Here is a 20,670-nt window from a genome sequence, read left to right as displayed (position 1 = left end):
TTCATTTCCTCCCTGCAGATGATGGATTTAGCCAATGTGGTATTCATGTGATCCACTTCTCAGCAAGAAGACATAACTGGAAATTTGCTGATGGTTTCTGGATAGATTTTTCTCTCTGACAAAGAGAGATACTAAGGAGAAAGCCCACATCACCTCCTACCTGTCTTGTTGTTGTTTAGTTGCTAAGTCATATCAGACTCGCTGCAACCCCATGGATTGCAGCACGCCAGGCTTCCCTGTCCTTCAGATCTTCCAGAGTTTGCTCAAACTCATGTCCGTTGAGTTGGCGATACCATCCAACCATCTCGTCTTCTGTCATCCCCTTCTCCTCCTGCCTTCTATCTTTCCCAGCATCAAGGTCTTTTCCAGTGAGGCAGCTCTTCACATCAGGTGGCTTCAGCTTCATCTAAGGATGAAATGTGCCAAACTACTGCAGCAACCTGGCCACCATGAGAGGTGGTAACACTGCCACTCTGAAGGCTACAGAATGAAAAATAGAAAAAGTCTGGGTCTTGAGGACCTCATTGCACCACTGGACAAACTGAAACCACATACCTGCAGAGTTCTTAATTGATGTAAAACTGCTCTATGGTTTCAGCCACTTTTAGTTTCATCCCCATGATACACTGGATAACGAGAAACAGCTTGTAACCAGTGCATTTATACAAGAGCGAAAAAAATGCGTCTGGAGCAAGATAAGACTCTGCTGATGTCAGACTCTATCTCTTGGGATGCACAGCCTTCAGAGGAATTTAGAAACTGAACAAGTAGCATATATTTATTGAGCAAGCACCTGCTTTGTTCCGTACACTGTGCTGGGTGCTGGGTTTACAGGACTGGACAAGCAGGCAAGGTCATTAAGTCAAGGAAATCACATTCTGGGAGACTAATGATAAACAAGTAAACAAATAAGAATAGGCAAAAACATTCTTAGTCAACTTTCAAAACATTGCTTCAAATCAATCCTGAGTATCATCAGACACTGGAACCAGAGGTAGGGATTCAAATTCTACCTCTACCACTTGCTGTGACCTTGGGAAAGTCATCTAATTTTTTCTGAGTATCAGTTCCCTTATCTGTGAAATGATGATATTAAAAAAACTAACTCATAGAATTGTGAGGATTAAATAAGCAAGCAAACTCTCTATAAACCATTTTGCCCAGGTGCTGGCGCATAGTCAGTTTCTCTAGATCCTAGATGATGACGATGATCATATTCATTGTCACAAGAATTTGTGCCAGGCACTGTGGGTGTCAAAAGATGAACAAGACATAGACCCTGTATTCAAGAAGCCTGGGAGGCGAGAATCCAGATTTGGCCACAGAACAGTCAGAAGTTAGGCAATGAATTAGGAGAAACAAAAGAATTCCTCTGGTAACCAGGGATGGGGTGGGCTAGGCTCCCTGTCTCCGCTTTTCTCCCACACATGTTTTATGACCATTATCCCCTTTTCCAAGAGAGAAAGAAATATTCTGAATGATTGCTGCTCTTCTTTCACCTATAGCCGCTGTTCCCAAGAGAATCAAGTGGGCCTTTTCTTTCTCCAGTGAAGTGAAAAATATAGGTTGTGTTTATCTGGATGGTACTTACCAGTATGGGCTACATACCAGCAAATATACACAGATGCTCATAAATGATCTCACCAAACCCTGTCTCCCTTCATCCTCTTAAAATCAAACCCACTTAATGTGTTTAGTGTCATGCAGTTGACTATTAACTCCTGTATCTAGCTGTCAAATCCAGATAAACACTGACTACCTGGGTCCCCACACCCACACACATACCCTCACCCTTAGGAAGCTTTCCTCTGATGGCCACACAAACCACTGAACATGCACCCTGAGAGTGCATCTTCCCACAGCCTTGCTCACACACTGGTTATTTATTTGAGCTCTCATGGGGAATCCTGCAACTCTCAGCTAGGAATTTCATTAACAAAGGGAGAGGAGGGACAACTGGGAGGACAGTCTAGATGCAGAGGGAAAGAAATTAAAATCTCTTTCAAAGGAGACCTCACATTGTATCATCCTAGCCTGATCCTCCCTTATAACTTATTTGTACATTCTGTGCCTGAAGAAAAAAAAAAAAAAAACAACTTTTCATTGATTGGGCTATTGCCCAGGCTTTTAGTTTGTCATCCTGTCCACGGAGCTGCAAAATCAACCTCAAGCCTATGCTTTGAAATGAGGCAACATTTAACTGGAAGTCCATTCAAAATAAGGAGCTCAGGCCAAGGGTCCAGGGTCCTGCATTTCTTCCTTTTTCTCTCAGCTGCACCTCTCTCATCCGATCTTGGTGAAGAGTTCTCCTTTGCCAAGAAAGAGATCAGGGATAAGAAGGCAGTGCCGAGAAAGTTCCACGAGACTCTCAGAAGTCACCGCCTGAATACCAAACCTGAATTACCAGGAGAGATGGAACGCTCCGCTGTTCTCCTCCTGCCCACGCTGCAGGTTTTTCAGGTCCCTGCTTGAGCGTGCACTCACAGGCGTAAATAAACGTGCTATCCACAGCCTGCGTCAGCCAACCCAGCTATTTAAGCAGGCTGGCATCAGCTAACTCAGCATCCAAATCCAGCGCTTGCCTTTGCCGCTTCCACGTAAGTAACTTTCAGAGGTTTGCCTTTCAGGCAGAGGAATGAACTTGTGTAGAGACTGGACTGAAATGCTGTTGTGACCCTGTTTGCTATTCTGATAGGAAAAGGTAGAGACAAAAGGGAGAATTAAAGAGCCGGCCCCAAGCAGGGAGCCAGAGAACGATGAGGGGTGTGAGGCATCAGACGTTGGCAACCCTGCCTGGGAGTGGAGGGGCATTTGGAGCCAGGGGGAGTCTGTGTTGACCTTTTGACTAGCAGGTGAGATTTTTTTTATATCTCTCCTAACTCTGAAAGACATAGTGAAAGCAGTGCTTGTAGGACTGTGCTCAGTGCATATGAATTTCTATCCTTTAGAAGTCAATATTGCTATTCTACACCTTAGTCTAAAATCAGATATAGTATTGTTTAAAAATATTTTTTGACCCAAAAGGAGTCAAAATTTCCAAAAGGGGAGGTGTCTCTGGGTTGATTAGAGGTGGCTCCGCTGAGAGTCTGCAATGCTATTTGTTGTTACTTCTGGTTCTCATAATCCTTATCAGTTATAACAATGAAAACATTGATCTTGTTTAAGATGAAAATAAACATGCTCTGGGCTTTGCAGAAATGTAACTTTGTGATATTTGAGCACCAGGTATCTAGGCAGATAGTTAAGTAAAGTGAAATAAGAATTAAAAGGCACAACATACCACAAAGCTTAGGTGAGAAGATCTTAGACAAGGAATGCAAAAAAATTCCCATGAGGTAGCATTGACAGTCAACAGGGCCCTGGAGTGTATTTAGTTCAGTAGGATTAAGAATAACCAGAGTCCAGAAAACAAAATACAGGTACTTGGGATTAAGGAAGGAAAAAGTAGGGGGAGCAGATAGTAGGGGGTATATAATTAGACATCATATTCATAAATGCATAGGACTAGAATAAGGAATGAAACATGATGTGACTTCCATGTGTGTGTGTTAGTAGCTCAGTTGTGTCCAACTCTGTGCGACCCCATGGACTGTAGCCCACCAGACTCCTCTGTCTATGGAATTCTCCAGGCAAGAATACTGTAGTGGGTTGCCACTCTCTTCTCCAGGGGATCTTCCCAACCCAGGGATCAAACCTGGAATTCCATAGTTCCTCCTTTTGGATCAAGAGTCTGGTGATGAAGAATCTGGGGGAAATCCAAGAGCTTTTTCCATGTAGTTCCCCTGCCCTCTGCCCCCAGTACTCATCTGGATGCCCATTTTCTGGATCCCTAGCAGTCTATGCGGAGAAGGCAATGGCACCCCACTCCAGTACTCTTGCCTGGAAAATCCATGGACAGAGGAGCCTGGTAGGCTGCAGTCCATGGGGTTGCTGTGGGTCGGACACGACTGAGCGACTTCACTTTCACTTTTCACTTTCCTGCATTGGAGAAGGAAATGGCAACCCACTCCAGTGTTCTTGCCTGGAGAATCCCAGGGACGGGGAAGCCTGGTGGGCTGCCATCTCTGGGGTCGCACAGAGTTGGACGTGACTGAAGTGACTTAGCAGCAGCAGCAGCAGTCCATGACCCTAAATAAAGACTCAGATTTAAGAAAGTGCATAATTTTTTAACTGAGCTGAAGCTGCTGACTAGGAACCTACAGAGAGGTAGTGGGGAGTCAAGACCCTTAACACAGCAGGCACTTCTTGCCACCAAACCGAAGCTCAGTTGTAAGGTCATAAAGGTCTGATTTCCATCGAGCAAATAATGATTAAGGGGCTTCTCTGAGCAAAGGTTAGTTGGGGGCCAAGAGGAAGAGAAAAGAAATATAAGGTGGCTTCTATTCTTAAAGAGTTTGAAATCTCAAATACAAGGATATAAGAAGCTAGCAAAAAATTAGTACAGACTGCATTGCACAAAATGATAAAATATGCAAACTACTCTATAGGAACAGCAAGCAGCTCAGTGGTTACCTGAGACAGGGGAGCTGGAAAGACAGTTACGCAGATTAGGAGGGTTTGGGGGTGATGGGTGTGTTCACTATCATGATTAGGCAACCATTTCTCACTTGTGAAAACTGATCAGATCACACACTTTAAACGTGCAGTGTTAGAAGCCAGTTATACTCAACAAGCAATAATTTAACAATTCACCTTTTTTTAGATAACTAAAAGCATTTCTAATAATCTGCCTAAGCAACATAATGAAAATGAGAAACGAGTATTTTGGGGAAAAATTAACTCAGTAAATAAAGTGAAGGCCCAAACCATCAAGATTGTGGACTTTTATAGAACTGGAAGGGTCCCAGAGATCATCTCAGGCGGTGGTTGTGCACCTCGAGAAAAATACCTGGGATTGAGCCCCGCCCCCACCTATTAAATCAGAACCCAGGAATGGGTGGTTCCAGTAATACTGTTTAAAGCTCTGCAGGTGATTCTAATGTGCAGCTGGGGATGGGAACCAGTGAAACCCAAACCACTCATGAGACACATGGACAGGGCAGGGCCTGCCCTCGGCCACATGAACCCCCAACCCCTTGACCATCGTGTGCCAGGGACCCAATTGGATAGTGATAGGACCTCAGAGGACGAGGGACCCCCAAGACCACTGCTTCTGGGTCCTCAGCACCACACTTCCAACTCTAGCTAGGGAAGGATATCTGGCGCATTTCCAGCAAATTCTTGGAACCCAGACATGTTCCTGGTGCCAGGCATGACGAATTAGTCAGAGCCTCAAAGGTGCATTATTTAAGGATTGTGCTAACGTGTGAGAAGGGATGTTTCAAAACTAAAGCTTCCTTTTGTTTCCTACATAATATCTAATCTAAGTCAGGGGATTATAATTATTGAAAAGAATCAGGGCGGATGCATCAGGCGCTCTGCTCTGGGGGACAGCCAAGTCGGTCTTTCAGGCGCTAGCCCGGGTTCTCAGCATTGGGATGAGTCTATTTGGCACCACGGGTCTTTTCATCATGATTCCCAGGGCAGCTGGGGCAGAAACATGAGCAGAGTGGAGTTTGTGGTTTCTGTTCTTCCTATGGGGCCCTCACCTTGGCACCTGTGTCCATGCAGGGGCAGGTGTAGGTCTGCCTTTGGGGCCGCAGAGCCTCACCTGCTCTGCCGGGGCCACCTGCCATGTTTCAGGTGGTTTCTTCCATTTCTCCTCCAAGTCCAACAATTTCTAGGGTCTCATCCCTTAGGGCTTTGCTTACCCAGTTCTGGAAAACTAATTAAAGTAATAATGTTAATAGACAATGATTGTTTAATGAGTTATGTCCCTCCCTGGTATATTACATAGGTTTCAACAAGATAACACATCTGGGAGTTCTTTGAATATAATTACCATTGGGAGGGAGTAATCAGCAGAATCAAAGTTTTAGTCAAAATGTGCTGTGCAGGAGACCTGGGTTCAATCCCTGGGTTAGGAAGATCCCTTGGAGAAGGGAATGGCAACCCACTCCAGTATTCTTGCCTGGGAAATCCCATGGACAGAGGAGCCTGCCGGACTAAACCATCACCATCACCATATCCCTATTACTCAGAATCCCAGGCAACTTACTGGGGGAAATTATACCAAAATTGGGAGTTTTCAATAGAAGTCCTGCAGTCACTTCCCATATGGACCTTCCTACACATTGTGGGCCCTAAGAGATTTCTTTTTATGAATGAGTCTATTCTTTGTTAAATGCATTCATCCTCCTCAGAGATGGCTGCCTTTCATTTATCTTTCTGAGAAATGGAAAGTCACCATCAGGTCACTACAGTAGGGATTGCTGCTGCTGCTGCTAAGTCGCTTCAGTCATGTCTGACTCTGTGTGACCCCATAGACGGCAGCCCACCAGGCTCCCCCGTCCCTGGGATTCTTCAGGCAAGAACACTGGAGTGGGTTGCCATTTCCTTCTCCAATGCATGAAAGTGAAAAGTGAAAGTGAAGTCGCTCAGTTGTGTCCAACTCCTAGCGACCCCATGGACTGCAGCCCACCAGGCTCCTCCGTCCGTGGGATTTTCCAGGCAAGAGTACTGGAGTGGGGTGCCATTGCCTTCCCCCACAGTAGGGATTAAGACGTCAATAAATTCTGCTTCCAGGGCTCTATAAATATTACCTGCTTCCTTCTCAGGGCAGAAGGCTGGCACTGGCAGAGCAACTTGCCCAGGCTTAGTGACAAGGGGCCTCCTCCCTTGGGGACCCAGTCCTGCAGCCTGGGGCAAGGTATCCCCTTAGTTCCTGTGACTCTGACAGACTTTCTTGCATTTGGAAAGCTCAGATTGCTGCAGCTCTTGTTGGCAAGTGGTAGCTATACTAGGTAGGGCCAGCCTCTGAAGAGGGGTGTGATCAGGGTGTTCTGAACCTCTCTCCGGGGAAGCAGAGTCTGCCAGATACAGGAGCTACACGGCACAGAGTCCTGACTGGTGAGAACAGCCGTGAGCGAGGAGGGGAAAGGTGAGCATCGTCCTGGGCCCCTGGAGACCAGGAGACAGCAGACCCAAGCTCTGGGGTAAAGGATTAGACTGTTGCCACCAGGGTAGTACCCTCAAATTTGCTTTAATGCTGCAGATGAAGCCAAATGTTTCTTCTTCTTACCGTTCAGTTTCACCAAAAAAAAAAATTTTTTTTTTTTAAATAAGTGACAGGTTTGCACCACTGATGAAATAGGGTTGTAAAACAGTGACAGAATTTCTACCTTCTTGGTATGACATGTCTGAATATTTTCCCTTCATCTTTGTTTCTAAATTCTCTCTGTGTGGAATGGCTTACTTTTCTTGGATATACATATATATTTTAGGGCTGTGTCATGATCTGTCACCCACATCAGTTTTTGGATTTTGTTGATGGTTTCCTCCAAATTGAAAAAGCCAGGTGAACAGGGCTATGCAATGATGAAATTGTTAGAGGGGTGGCCTGTGGCCTGGAGTGATTTATGAAGTACTAACCTGTGTTCTTGCCTGGAGAATCCCAGGGATGGGGGAGCCTGGTGGGCTGCTGTCTATGGGGTCACACAGAGTCGGACACGACTGAAGCGAATTAGCAGCAGCAGCAACCTGCCTATTAAAAACCAACACCTTGGAGAAGGAAATGGCAACCCACTCCAGTGTTCTTGCCTGGAGAATCCCAGGGACTGTCGCACAGAGTCGGACACGACTGAAGCGACTTAGCAGCAGCATACCTACTCATGTATCTATTATTTCTGAAGGCTGAAGAAAGTTTATTTCAGCAAACCTGCAAAATGTTTTGTGACTATTTACAAAGTAGGATTATGCTAAACAGGATTTCTGAAGCAGAAGTGCACTGTATACTACCTTGGCATTCATTTCAAAACCAGAGATTTTCTAATGAGCTGGTTGACATTGGCTGGTCTTTGGTACTTCAACAAAATTATTTAAAGCTTTAAATCTTTCAGATGCTCAGTGGCTTCAACATTAGATAAAGATTCCCCAGTAGTATGTTTGGATTAATGAAATGATAATATACCTTATATTAGTTTGGCCCATTACATTTTACAGTGATTTTTGTCTGCAGAGTGGAATTTGTTGCCCCCATTTTAAAGATGAAGGAAGGGAAGCTCAGAAAGGTTAAATGAGTAACTTGCAGAAGGTCACATTGTAATTGGCAGTGCTGTGTGCACTGCAATGCAGGGTCAGCATTGCATGAGACGAGTTCATTTGTCTAAGTCAGCACATTTGTGTAAACTGAACACTCAAAGATAACTAGATGAGATGATACATCTCGGCTGACGAGACTCCTAAGCATCGCATAATGTTGAAGGACTTATTACTTGCTAAGAAAATGTGCATGTAGTAAGAGGGCTGCTATAACAAAAACCACTGTACAATGCCCTGCTATGATTTCCAACCAAATCTTGCTTCAAAATAATAGTTTTAGCAACTCTTGTTTATCCATAGAAATAGGGACTAGGAATAGCATGGATAATTGAGGTAGTCAGCTATAGCCAACAACATAGCTAATAACACTGAGGTTTGTCACAACTCTGAACTGCTACTCAGGTTGAGGTACTACCTGAGTTGATTCAACACCTGAGGAGGGACTCCGTGCTTCCATGCAGGGGGCACAGATTCAATCACTGGTCAGGAACTAAGATCCTGAATTCCATGTGGTGCCGAACCCCCCAACAACTGAGGATCCCAAGGTGGCCCCTGGACCACACCTGTCCTGTCCACAGGCCTTGGGCCAGTGGAGAACAGGCTTGAGGCTGCAAAGGAAAGGGCCTGTCCCCACACAGTGGTTGCCTGCATCTGCCCTCTTCCTGGCCCGGTTCCCTTAGCCTCCCCTGCCTGCCAGTGACCTCGATGTGGCTTTGGGGTTCCAGTGCTGTTGATTCTGAGCACAGGCAGGGTCTGGGTCGTATGAATGCCTGACCAAGCAGGTGCAGATCAGGCTGTCCTTTTTAATGGCTGGGGAAGTCCCTTGATCTTTAGGTGATAAAGTAAACACTCCTCCACAGATCTCCAAGGTAGACAGGTCCTCGCAAGGCAGACAGCCTAGCCTGGGAAGCAGAGCAGGAGTCTGGTGGTCAGGAACCTGTTATATTTTCAGCTCTACTTCAGCTATTATGGAATTTTAAGTGGGAGGGAAAAGCCTAAAACATCAGTTGTTCCAGTGGAGTACTACTAGTGCCTCCTTTCATTCTAAAAAATACCTGACCTTGAGCAATATACTATCTGGTCATCTGTGACTACAGTATATGAAGGAACAAGAGAGTAGGGTGAGTTGCCCTGTATCTTGGGTTAGTTGGAGGCTGAACTGCCTGTGAACCCAGGCCTCCCCACTCCTCATTCTGGCCTCTCTGCCAAGTCACTCACTCCCCAGTGACTCAGGTTCCCTGTGGGAAGCATTGTATCCATCCTGCCCGGCCAGAGAACCAAAAAGAAGTTCAAAATGAATGCTAGGGGTTCAAGGAAACTTGTGATCAACAAATCACAAGGTCAAGTTACTCTGATATTTGCTTTAGGCTCTTGTTAGCGCATGGCCATGTTTAGGACATGATAGAAGCTCTTTTGAAAGTAGAGAAGTTAAGCTTCTCAGGTGACATTAGTGGTAAAGAACCCATCTGCCAATACAGGAGACTTAAGAGACTCAGTTTCGGTCCCTGGGTCGGGAAGATCCCCTGGAGAAGGGCATGGCAACCCTCTCCAGTATTCTTGCCTGGAGAATCCCATGGACAGAGGAGCCTGGAGGGTTACAGTCCACAAGGTTGCAAAGAGTCGGACACAACTGAAGAGACTTAGCACGCATATTACTTTTACCCATCCTTGTATAATTTCTTGTGATTTACTTCTGGTGGTTTTGATAAAAAGTGATCAAACATAAAAATCCAGTCAGATCACTCATGAATGAACTATTCTATCTTTATATGTTAAAACAAAAACAAAGTCACATACAACGTAAGGCAGACACTGATCCACTCTAATCTCCTTGTGTAACTGGGCAGGAAACTAATGGCGCTCATTCCAGCTATTAGATCTAGATGGATCACGAAGGAAGCTTCCTGTAATTCTTAAGGCCATGACAGATCTGTTTAGACAGTCTAGTTTTTGTTGATGTATTTTCGTTTCCTTCCTGTGTGCTTGCTCCCTGAGGAAATTTACATAAACGATTTTCCCCAGTGCTTATATTCCCTCCCTCCTTTCCAGATTTCTAGTCTACTGGTCCAGGAGCGAAATATGTTTTTAAAAAATCTTTAATTCAATAATTTATGCCTGGAAGTGTCTATCACTTTATTATATGTTCTTCACGCTCTTTGTGAATAGTAGAGTAGCATCCTTTGGAGATGACTAGAACTGAGGTTTATGAAGCATGTGTGAAGAAGGAGGGAGGGCTTCTCCTGCCTTCATTAGCCTGGTACCCAGTTCAGGGTTCCACAGTTCAAAAGGAAAGAAAGTCTTTCAAACTAGCTCGAAAGAAGTCTATGAGGAGTGGCAAAAGGACCCTATGCTGTTTAAATTGGGTGAGAGAGGGCTAGAGAGTCATTTGATGATGGCACTGAAAAGCATGGAGTATGTGGACCTGGAGGTCAGTGACCAGCTATTCACCTTGCCCTTTGGGGAAAAAAGCCAGCCCAGGTAGTCTGCACATGAAGAATATGAGGTAAGCTGTAATATATTCCCTCATTATGCAGCAAATACATTGGAAAGAATTATACAGGCAAGCTCTGAAAGATGGGGCAGTCCAACAATATTTTCGTCTTCAAAGTCTTTTTTTTTTTTTTTGTCTTTAGGCTCATGTGGAATTAACATATTCCTTAACTCATAGTACACACAAGACTCTTCTTAGGTTTTATATCTCATTCTATTTCTTTTGCTCTCCCAGTCTCCCTCTTTCTTGCTCTCTCTTTTAACTCAACACCACATTTTTATGGTCTACCTGTGTTGCCAATTATATTTCTAATATTTCCAATGCATTATTTCTAACTCCAGTTTAATAGTCTGCTACTTGATCCATTGGTTTATCTAATCCTCTAGTTTTAGACAGTTCTTCTGCCTACAATTCTCACAAATGTTGCTATAATGAATACCCTCACAGGTATAGTCAACCACCATTTAGATCTGGTTGGTGGAAGACAGGGGATTGGAGTGGAGTGGGCTAGATGGCCTGTGTTTTCTCTAAGCAATATGGAATATTGAGTCGCCCATACAAAATGGAGATGCCTGATATTGTAACTTCTAGTCTAGTATTTCACGGAGAAGGAAATGGCAACCCATTCCAGTATTCTTGCCTGGAGATTCCTGTGGATGGAGGAGCCTGGTGGGCTGCTATCCATGGGGTCGCACAGAGTCGGACACGACTGAAGTGACTTGGCATGCATGCATGCATTGGAAAAGGAAATGGCAACCGACTCCAGTATTCTTGCCTGGAGAATCCCAGGGACGGAGGAGCCTGGTGGGCTGCCATCTATGGGGTTGCACAGAGTTGGACACGACTACAGCGACTTAGCAGCAGCAGTAGTCGAGTATTTCAAACATTTAGAAGCTTCACTAAGTTTCTTTTATAAGACTTTAAAAACTGATTGAAATAATTTTCTAGAACTTAAAGAGCGTGATCTTCAGCAATCACTCCTTCTCAAAATGTTATTTTCTTAAACTTGAGTTGGCAGTTTTAGAAGCATTTCATTTCTTTGTATTGCTGACTGATTACTGGACAAAGCAAATGAAATATTTTAAGAAATCTTATTAGGAATAAAGCAGAGTGAAGTTTTTATGGTGTTTTGCTATATTAATGATCGCAAAAGCTGGTGTTATCAGTTGCCCAACATTGTATCCTGAACCACTGAAAGCTGGATTAGAACCTTAACAATGGTATCTTATATCTATACCATGTTTATAATTTATAGTGATATTCATAAACTTAATCTGTCTCACTGAATCCTACAACAACCCTGTGAGACAGGTGGAGTAGGATTATAGCTTCAATTATAGATGAAGAAATGGAGGTTCAAAACAATTAAGTGAGTTGTCCAAAGTCGCTTGGAGACTTAAGTGCTACTGTTGGAAAGAGCATGCAGGTCTTCTGATGCTCCATCCAGGCTCTTTCTGCAAAATTATATCTGATGCTCAGAGAAAAGATCTACTGTAGGTTCAGAGCTAGCTTTCTGGTATATCTGTCCTTTCCAATTATTTTGTGATGTTAATGGTTAGGCTAGAGCTGCACGCCCTCTGTTTATCCCATTAGCTGAACACCTGTTCATAAAAACCACTCAATGGGGGAAAAATAAGGCCCATATAACTGAGTATCATGGCAACAAGCAGCATGCATGGTTGGACTTTGGCATAATTTGGAGCTCTACAAAGAAACCAGGTGTGTGTCATTTTATCCATTACTTAAAGTACAGTCATAAAATAAGAATGGTAGTTGGACCATAAAAAATAATAATTGATTCAAGTGTATTTGTGCAAAGAGATAATTCCATTCTATCAAAGAACCTTTCCAGCAAATGCACAAACAACCTGAAGAAGTTACGCCTGCTTGCACTGGGCAGGTTTCAACAGCCTGTGAGCCAGCAGCCTGAACATCTACTGATCATGCCTGTGTAGTCCCGTGAAGGTGCCCAACTGCTTTTCCTTACTAGGTAATTAGGACTCAGGCAAAAATACTATATAACCCAGCATACATTTTGAAAATTAATAAATCATGATGACATGTCTCCAGAATTACAAATGAACAGCCCTCTTCAGAGTCAGGCACAGGAGTGAGAATATTTTCAGAAAGAAACTAATTTTTTACCATTCTAAAGTGACAGAATGACCACAGAGAAATATGACAGTTCTACTTTATTCTGAATTATCTATGCATGGTTTAGAGGGACCAAATTTTTAAAATACCAGACTGATTTCCATCATCAGAATTTAAAGTTTATTTTTATTTGGCTGTGCTAGGTCTTATGAGGGATCATAGTTGCAGCATGGGGAATCTAGTTCTCTGACCAGGGATGGAACCCAGACCCCTTGCACTGGGAGGGCAGGGTCTTAACCACTGGACCACCAGGGAAGTCCCAGCTTTCAAGGTTTTGAGCATCCTTCCTTTTCTATGCAACAAACACATGCACCTCAATACTGACTTAATGTAATTAATGTTCTAGATAAAACATAATTAGGAAGCTTAATGGCTGACACAAAAACTAATATTAAAAATATACTCTAAAACATAAAAAGAATGTTAATCTGCCCTTTTGACTTATTTGTGCCATTTTTCTTCTCCACCAACTTCAGAAAGTTGATCTTTTGTTACTTGATTCTAAGTTTAGTAGTGCAAATTTGTCTTTATGTTTAATGGTTTTCTTTAGAAATACCATAACAGAAGTCTAATTTCTTCGTGTGTTAGAGCATCAGACATTTTTCAAACAGAAGGCTTGATGATTCAGTTTTCTTCACAAGTCTCATGCCTCCTGTTTTATCTAGTTTGAAAAGGCTTGGCTGTGTATCATGGAAATCTCTAGTACAAGCCATTTTCGTTTTATTTATGTTTGATCATAGGACCAATCTCTGTTTGATATGTAATAGGTATTCACACTTACTAAGCTCTAGTACAACTCTGCTAACAATACCCAAAGCAGGCCGAAGCCCAAGCATTATTCACCCTGTGAGATAAATTCTATTCTGTGTATTCAAACTGAAATAAAAATGAAAGTTAGGAAATTTGAAGCTGTAGTGTATCCTCTTACCTTTTAACCATAGAGCTGCAACAGTATGCTTTCTTGAGAGCAAAAAGCAGCCTCCTATTCAACACTTTGGGTAGGTATATGTGGTCTGTCCTCAAGATCCTAATAAGGCCTGCATCTTGCTAATACATAACAGTAGCTCAGATTCCTAAATTCAAAGGAGAATTTTTACTATCCTACACCAAAGTGAGAAATTTAACGTTTTACATGTAATGAGGGGACCGGACGTCTAGATTTGCCTGGACATTTTTCATATAGGCCTGTTGTTCTGGTGTAATTATTCAAGTATCCCTTTTACACTTAAATGTCACCACTCAAGTGATGACAAATTATATGGCCATGTTAATTTAACAGATAGACTGAATATTAAAAAAGCACTGTGACTCAAAATGTTTCTTGGGTCCCTCAGTTGTCCTTTGAAGTAGCAACTAGGTACAAAGTGCTGCGTAGATCATGGACACGCCCTAGGGGGACACTGTACTCCCCTTTCTCAGGTCCATGGCATCATTAAGCTGCTGATGAAGAATAACATGAAAATTCAAAACCCAGGCCATTCTCATCATCAGAATTTAAAAAGAGAAACAATCTCAGAGGTCATCTGACCCAATAACTTGACTTTTTCTGGCTGAAGAAATAATCATAACACTCTTGGAAATGTGTATGTTATTTTACAGCTTTCTAAGTTGTTTCATGAGCATAATATTCAGTAATTTCACTGGATCACAACCAGAGTAAATAGGCAGGAAGGGAAGTTTTTATTCACATTTTACAGAGAAGAGAACTAGATTTCAAATAAGTTAAAAAAACAAAAAACAAAACCCAAACCGAAAAAACCAAACCTCAGCCAAGATAATGTAACTATTAAGTAGAGGTGTTAAAGTTGAAATCAGCTCTGACTTCTAGCTCAGTGATCTTTCCATTATTCCATACCAGTTTAGTATTTTCACTCATTAATGAGGATTTATTTAACATGTATCCCCTACATATAATTCATCTGTTAAAAAAACACAAACATTCCCTCTTTGGAGAAAACTTTATTTCTGCTTCTCTTTCCCTTCCTATCTACAAAGAGCTCTGGTCAGCAACTGAACTGTTCTTGCCTAGCAGCGCACTTAGGGACTGGCTAAAAGGATGAGGAGGAGAGGACCATGCAAAGTAACCTCTGGCTTTTTATTTACCATTCACATCGTTAATCATATCTCAGATTACCTGCTTTTCACATCAATCCTTCTCAACATTCCCCGTTTCTTCTTCCTCTTTCCCCTTCCTTAGTTCCTCTAGGACACACAGACAAAATGCAGCTCTAATTACTATGCCTTCATCAAGACAAAGATAAGCTGTGATTTTTGAAAATAAAGTTCAATCAACATGCGTTTGATCATAAGCCTTCACTACACACCCAACAAAGTGTCAGGGACTATTTTGCATACTTCACAGGCATCAAAGTTATGCCATCAGCCTATAATATTCTCAAAACTTTCCCTGCCAAACCCCTTTCATATCTGCACCAAAACCTCATCTCTCTCAAGTCAAATTTTAATCAACACTCCTTTTTCTTAAGCATTGCTTTCAAAATAAAGAAATGATTTCTTATTAAATTTCACTAGGATAATTTATCAGGATTATTTTCTATTCTTTTCCAGTTATGAATTATATAGCATTTCAGTTACATTCCCTTTTGTGGGTTAGCCTGGGATTCTATTTACTATAATTATAATACTATAGTTTACAGTATTATTTCTAGAGAAAAATTTCTGAATTCATAACAATAATAGTAGAAATAAACCTTTGAAAAGCAACCTGCTTACAAAATGGAGATCTCCTCTAAGAAGATTATGGAAATGGGATTGCCCTCTTTCATTTACCCATTTATTTCTAAGGAGGTAGACTGAGTGCTCCACTTGTTTCGCAAAAGGAGTATAAGGTTTTATTATTGATTTTCACTGTTTTCCTATGTTTCCACATACAAATCTTTGGATTAGAACATGAGTTGGGCTATCAATGAAAAGAACTCAGTGTTCAGGCAAAGAATTTTATGTCCAAAGTTAATTAATGATTAATTCACTGCTGGAAGTCATTCACTTCCAACAGTTTTTCATAATATCTTGCTATTTTCTGTAAATGGCTATAGAAGGTCTGGACCGCTGAAGGATTTGTTCCAACAATAGTCTTAGGAAGTTCCTTAATTAAGTCAACGAAACTGTGTACATGTAGGGGTTAAAATAGCAGCAATACTCACTAAGAGCCAGCTGATCTGGTTGGAGCCAACCCATCTGACCCATTCTATCAGATGCTGTAACTCTTTCTCGTTTGTGTACTATATTATTCATATAATGTCATCTTTCAAGTACATCTGTACCAATTAAAGAAGAGCATGTGTGGGGGAAAGAAATGCTAGCCTGACTGATGGTGCTGCTAGTATTAACTAAAATCACAACTAATCCATTTAGCTGGGTCAGAGTCATGTCTGGTCACCAGGGTTGAGAAATGTGTCACAGGGAAGAAGCTCTGCTCTCAGACCAGCCCCACCCCACGGAAGCTGGAGCAGACAGGGGACACAGCCTCACTCCTGTCCTAGGAGCACCACTCAGCTTGACTGCCCCCCTTCCCGCAACCACCTATCAGGGTGCTTCTATCTACCTAGCTACTTGGTACACAGAGGTAAGGCAGTGTAATGGTTAAAAACATGGATGCAGAAATTACACTTTCTGGGTTTTAATGCCTGCTCTGCCACTCACTTCATTTGTGACTTGGAGAAGGTTATACACATCTCCTTGGGGAAAGTGTATAATTTCCATCATTTTACACATATATTAAGTGGAGACAATAAGAGTGTCTATCACATAGTGTTATTGTTCTTCTAACACTTAAACGAGTCAATATGTCTAAGACATTTAGGACTGTGCCTGACACATAATAATTACTCAATATATATGTTGTTGTGAGGTTTCTGTATCTGATTCAAAAATAGGAATCAGCTCTGTGTTGTTTGGGGCAGTGAGAACCAAAGGGCATTATTAGGAGGCTAGAATGTTATTTTTTCCAGTGTTATGTTTTGGTTTTGAACATGGCAGGTCCTGATTGTTGAAAACACAGCACTGTCTTCCTAACTTTTGTCCTAAATCAAGTCAGGCCAGATGCCATTGGCTACATTCAGTTCAAAAGACACACAATGAGCACCTATTAAGTGGTAGACACACCTAACGAGTGCTGGAGAAATGAAAATCTGTAAGAGATGACATAAACACCAAGGAAAGCCTATAATTTGTTGGGGAAGACAAGCCCATGAACAAATTATTTCAAAACGACTTCAATTTGGTCATTATTCTCATAGGCCAAGACAGCCTCAAAAACTCTCCTCACCAATTCATAGAATAATTGTTCCTGCTTATTAACTTCCTCACTACTCACCTTCTGTCCTAGTAATGCTTTCTCATTAGTAGATGAAAGTATGTTAGGGAGTGGTGGTGAGGAATGAGCAAAGAAACTAACATTTTATGGAAAATATCAACTGCTAAGTTCAAATCAATATACAACATGTAGAACTGCTCATGAGAAAACCTGCCACCCTCATCTGGTTAGTACTGAGAAGTTCCATCTAGGAATATCTCTTAAGATGGAGCAATATATACAGCATTTGATTTTTTTTTTTTTCTCTCAAAAAAAGGTTCTTATTTCAACCATTGTGCATTACCATTCCAGAAAGATAAAAAAGGGATTGAAACTCAGAAAGAGTGAAACTTACAATTCTTACCAGTTTGCTACCCAGAAGATGCCCTACTGAACTATGGTTTTTAAAAAACAATAGTACAAGGACTGGGGCTTCCTAGGTAGTGCTAGTGGTGCAGAACCCTCCTGCCAATGCAGGAGACATAAGAGACATGGGTTCTATCCTTAGGTCAGGGAGGATCCCCTGGAGGAGGGGATGACAACCCACTCCAGTATTCTTGCCCGGGAAATCCCATGGACAGAGGAACCTGGAGGGCTACAGCCCATAGGGTGGCAAAGAGTCAGACACGACTGGAATGACTTAGTATGAAGACATGCATAAGGATTTCCCTGGTGGTTCAGTGGGTAGGACTCTGCACTCCCAAAGCAGAGGGCCTGGGTTCCATCCCTAGTCAGGGAACTAGATCCCATATGCTGCAACTAAAATCCCACATGCCACAAGGAAGACCTGGCACTGCCAAATAAGTTAGTTACCTAAAAAAAGTAGTATTTTCCATAAGCAAACACTTTACAGTTTAGAAACACTTTCCTTACAACAATATCATATGAACTTTACAACAGAGCAGTGAACTAGACCCAGGTGTGTATTATTATACCCCTTCTTTCCACGAAAGAAATGGAGGCTCAGCAAAGTGATATTTCAAACGATTAGTGCTCAAGAGTTCTAATTATTTGACCTTTTCATTACATTGGCTCAAGTTTCAGTTTGCTTTTAATTCTGCTGGGTTTCCTGAAATAGAGGAGCTTCTAAGGCAAGAGGAAAGCAAGTCTAAAGAGGAGGACCTGGAATGTACTAAGCCAGATTAGCAAATACACAGGACACATATAAAAGTGGGCATAGGATATACAGAACTTAAAGCAAGGCAGCATTTCATATTTTTAAGTCGTGGCTTAACTCCTAAGAGATACGCAACCCCAGAGCAGGGCTGAAACGCTGAAAACTAAATCTGATGATACCTTCGCCTAACAAAACTTTGAGAAATGAGAGGTGCTTGGGGTGGTAGCATTGCTGGTGACCAGTTGGAATGAATGAATTCAAGCCCTAAGCCTTCCTGCCCCGTGGAGTCAAGAGCAGCATGTTTTGGGAGAATAAAGCGTGCTTGTCATTGTGAGCAGGCAGGTGGTTCCGTGAGTGCCCATAGCTGTTACACTGGATCAGAAGTTAAGAGTTCAGATCATACCAGACAAACTTGAACGTTTCCCCAAAAGGTACTTCAAAGTGTGGAGTCAGAACAAAACCTGAAAGGGGGTGATTTCATTCTCTCTGTTGCCTTGGTGTCAAGTAGATACTAGGGCTTTCCCAGGAGAGGTGAGGAATTCTACAAGAGGGTTGGGCTGTGGAAGCCACTAGGGAATGAGGCTGGAGAGACCAGTCAGTCAGAAATGGCCTGCCTGCCCCAGTTCCAGCTCTTCACTAAAGGGAAAGACCATGACCAAAACTGGAGCTCAAAGATCCAAGCAGGTGATTTAATCATATCTTAGAATTTCTGTGACATCAAAAGAGTGTAAGGAGACTGCATTTTGGAAGTAGGCGTCAATCTTGCTTATGACATCAAGAGCTGATGTTACAGCTGTGGCCAGAATAAAAAGGGGAATTCTGAGTCTTCCTCTGATGCTGTAGATAAGTTAGTTAACCTTTCTTGACCACAAAACAGGACCAATTCCATTCTATTTCTAAGAGAGGATTGTGAGCAAAACTGAAAGAACTAAGAGTAACCCACTTTTAAACTGGAAGGCAGTACCCCCATGGTCATGGTATTGCAGTTCAAAGACTGAGCACATTAGTTGATCTCACATGTTTATATCTTATTTTAAGCCCACAACCAAATAATCTCTTTTATTCTTCCTGCCTATCCCTACATCCTTTCTTCTTCCTTATTCAGTTGTTTTAAGTCCATCTCTGTCGTTTTGATCTGGAGACTTTGATATTTGCTTAAAGGGTGAGGGAACAATAAATTGATACAGCTAACACATTTTTTAAGTGCAGAGCGAAGTCCTGACTCCCAGAAGCTCTGTAGAAGGGAAGATAGAAACATTTTTAGCATTATACAGACAAAAGGCCTGCTGTAATTAGTTTTCCATCCATCTTTCACATTGTTCTTGGTCACCAGTGGAAATAACGAGCTAGCCTGAAGACAGTCTAAACTCTCCAAAAATACCTCAAATCTCCTTCTGGGCTCCAGCAGGAAACACTCTTTTTATACACTAAATAGTAAATGTATGGAAAATTTTAGCACAAGAAGTTAAGCAGGATGGAGACATAAACAGCTTCAAGAAGGTTTAGATATTATTCATGGACACACACACACAAAAATCTAACCATTTTGGAAAAAAATTAAAAAGTTTGCCAATACAAGTGTTGATGAGAATGTCGAGCAAGGAAATGCTACCTACTGCTGGAAGAAGTACAGTTTTTCTTTTTTTTTTTCATTTTCAGTTTTTTAAAACTAATCTTTATTGGAGTATTGTTGCTTTACAATGTTGTTAGTTTCTACTGTACAGCAAAGTGAGTCAGCTATACATAAATATCCCCCTCTTTTTTTTGGATTTTCTTCCCATTTAGGTCACCAGAGAGCATTGAGTTCCCTGTGCTATATTAGTCCCCTGTTCTCATTCTTTATCTATTTTATACATAGTATCAATAGTGTATGTATGAGGAGTATAGTATAGTTTTGTTCAACAATTTTGGAAAAGAAGTTGGTATAATGTTGTAAAGCTACTAGTCACATACTTTATGACCAGTTCCACTCCTAGAGAAGTCTTCCTAAAAGTGCTTCAGAGGACATATACAAAAATGTTCAGAGACACAGTGTTCATAATAGCAAAACACTGGAAACAACCCAAATATCCACCAACAGGAAAAGACATAAATACATTGTAGTGTGTTCACTAAATGGAAACAACCGAATATGAATGAACTTCTCTACACGCTGAGATATGAATGGATCTTGAAAACATGTTGATGGACAAAGCAATCTACAGAAGAATTATATATAGTGTGATATCGTTTTTATAGATCTCAAAAACATAAAGACTTTTAAAAAGCTCTTTTAGGGATGCATACACATGTGATACGGAGAAGGCAATGGCACCCCACTCCAGTACTCTTGCCTGGAAAATCCCATGAACAGAGGAGCCTGGTGGGCTGCAGTCCATGGGGTCGCACAGAGTTGGACACAACTGAGCGACTTCACTTTCACTTTTCACTTTCATGCATTGGAGAAGGAAATGG

At 41.9% G+C, this 20,670-nt stretch overlaps 1 protein-coding gene across 2 annotated transcripts in view; it reads left to right on the top strand.

Annotated features, from left to right (window-relative positions):
• The first annotated feature begins 2,213 nt into the window (after nucleotides 1-2,213).
• Nucleotides 2,214-20,670, top strand: part of HOPX (HOP homeobox) — a 33,280-nt gene continuing 14,823 nt past the window's right edge. The window contains exon 1 of one of the 2 annotated variants that reach the window (XM_061420261.1): nucleotides 2,214-2,597. The gene's annotated coding sequence lies outside the window, so the exon portion shown is untranslated. Of the gene's footprint in view, nucleotides 2,598-6,908; nucleotides 6,980-20,670 lie in introns of those variants that run through there. The other variant, XM_061420260.1, reaches the window with a different exon arrangement.

The sequence above is a fragment of the Bos javanicus genome, chromosome 6, assembly GCF_032452875.1.
Source record: "Bos javanicus breed banteng chromosome 6, ARS-OSU_banteng_1.0, whole genome shotgun sequence".
Classification (NCBI taxonomy): Eukaryota; Metazoa; Chordata; class Mammalia; order Artiodactyla; family Bovidae; genus Bos; species Bos javanicus.
This window is presented reverse-complemented; position numbering and strand designations above follow the sequence as displayed.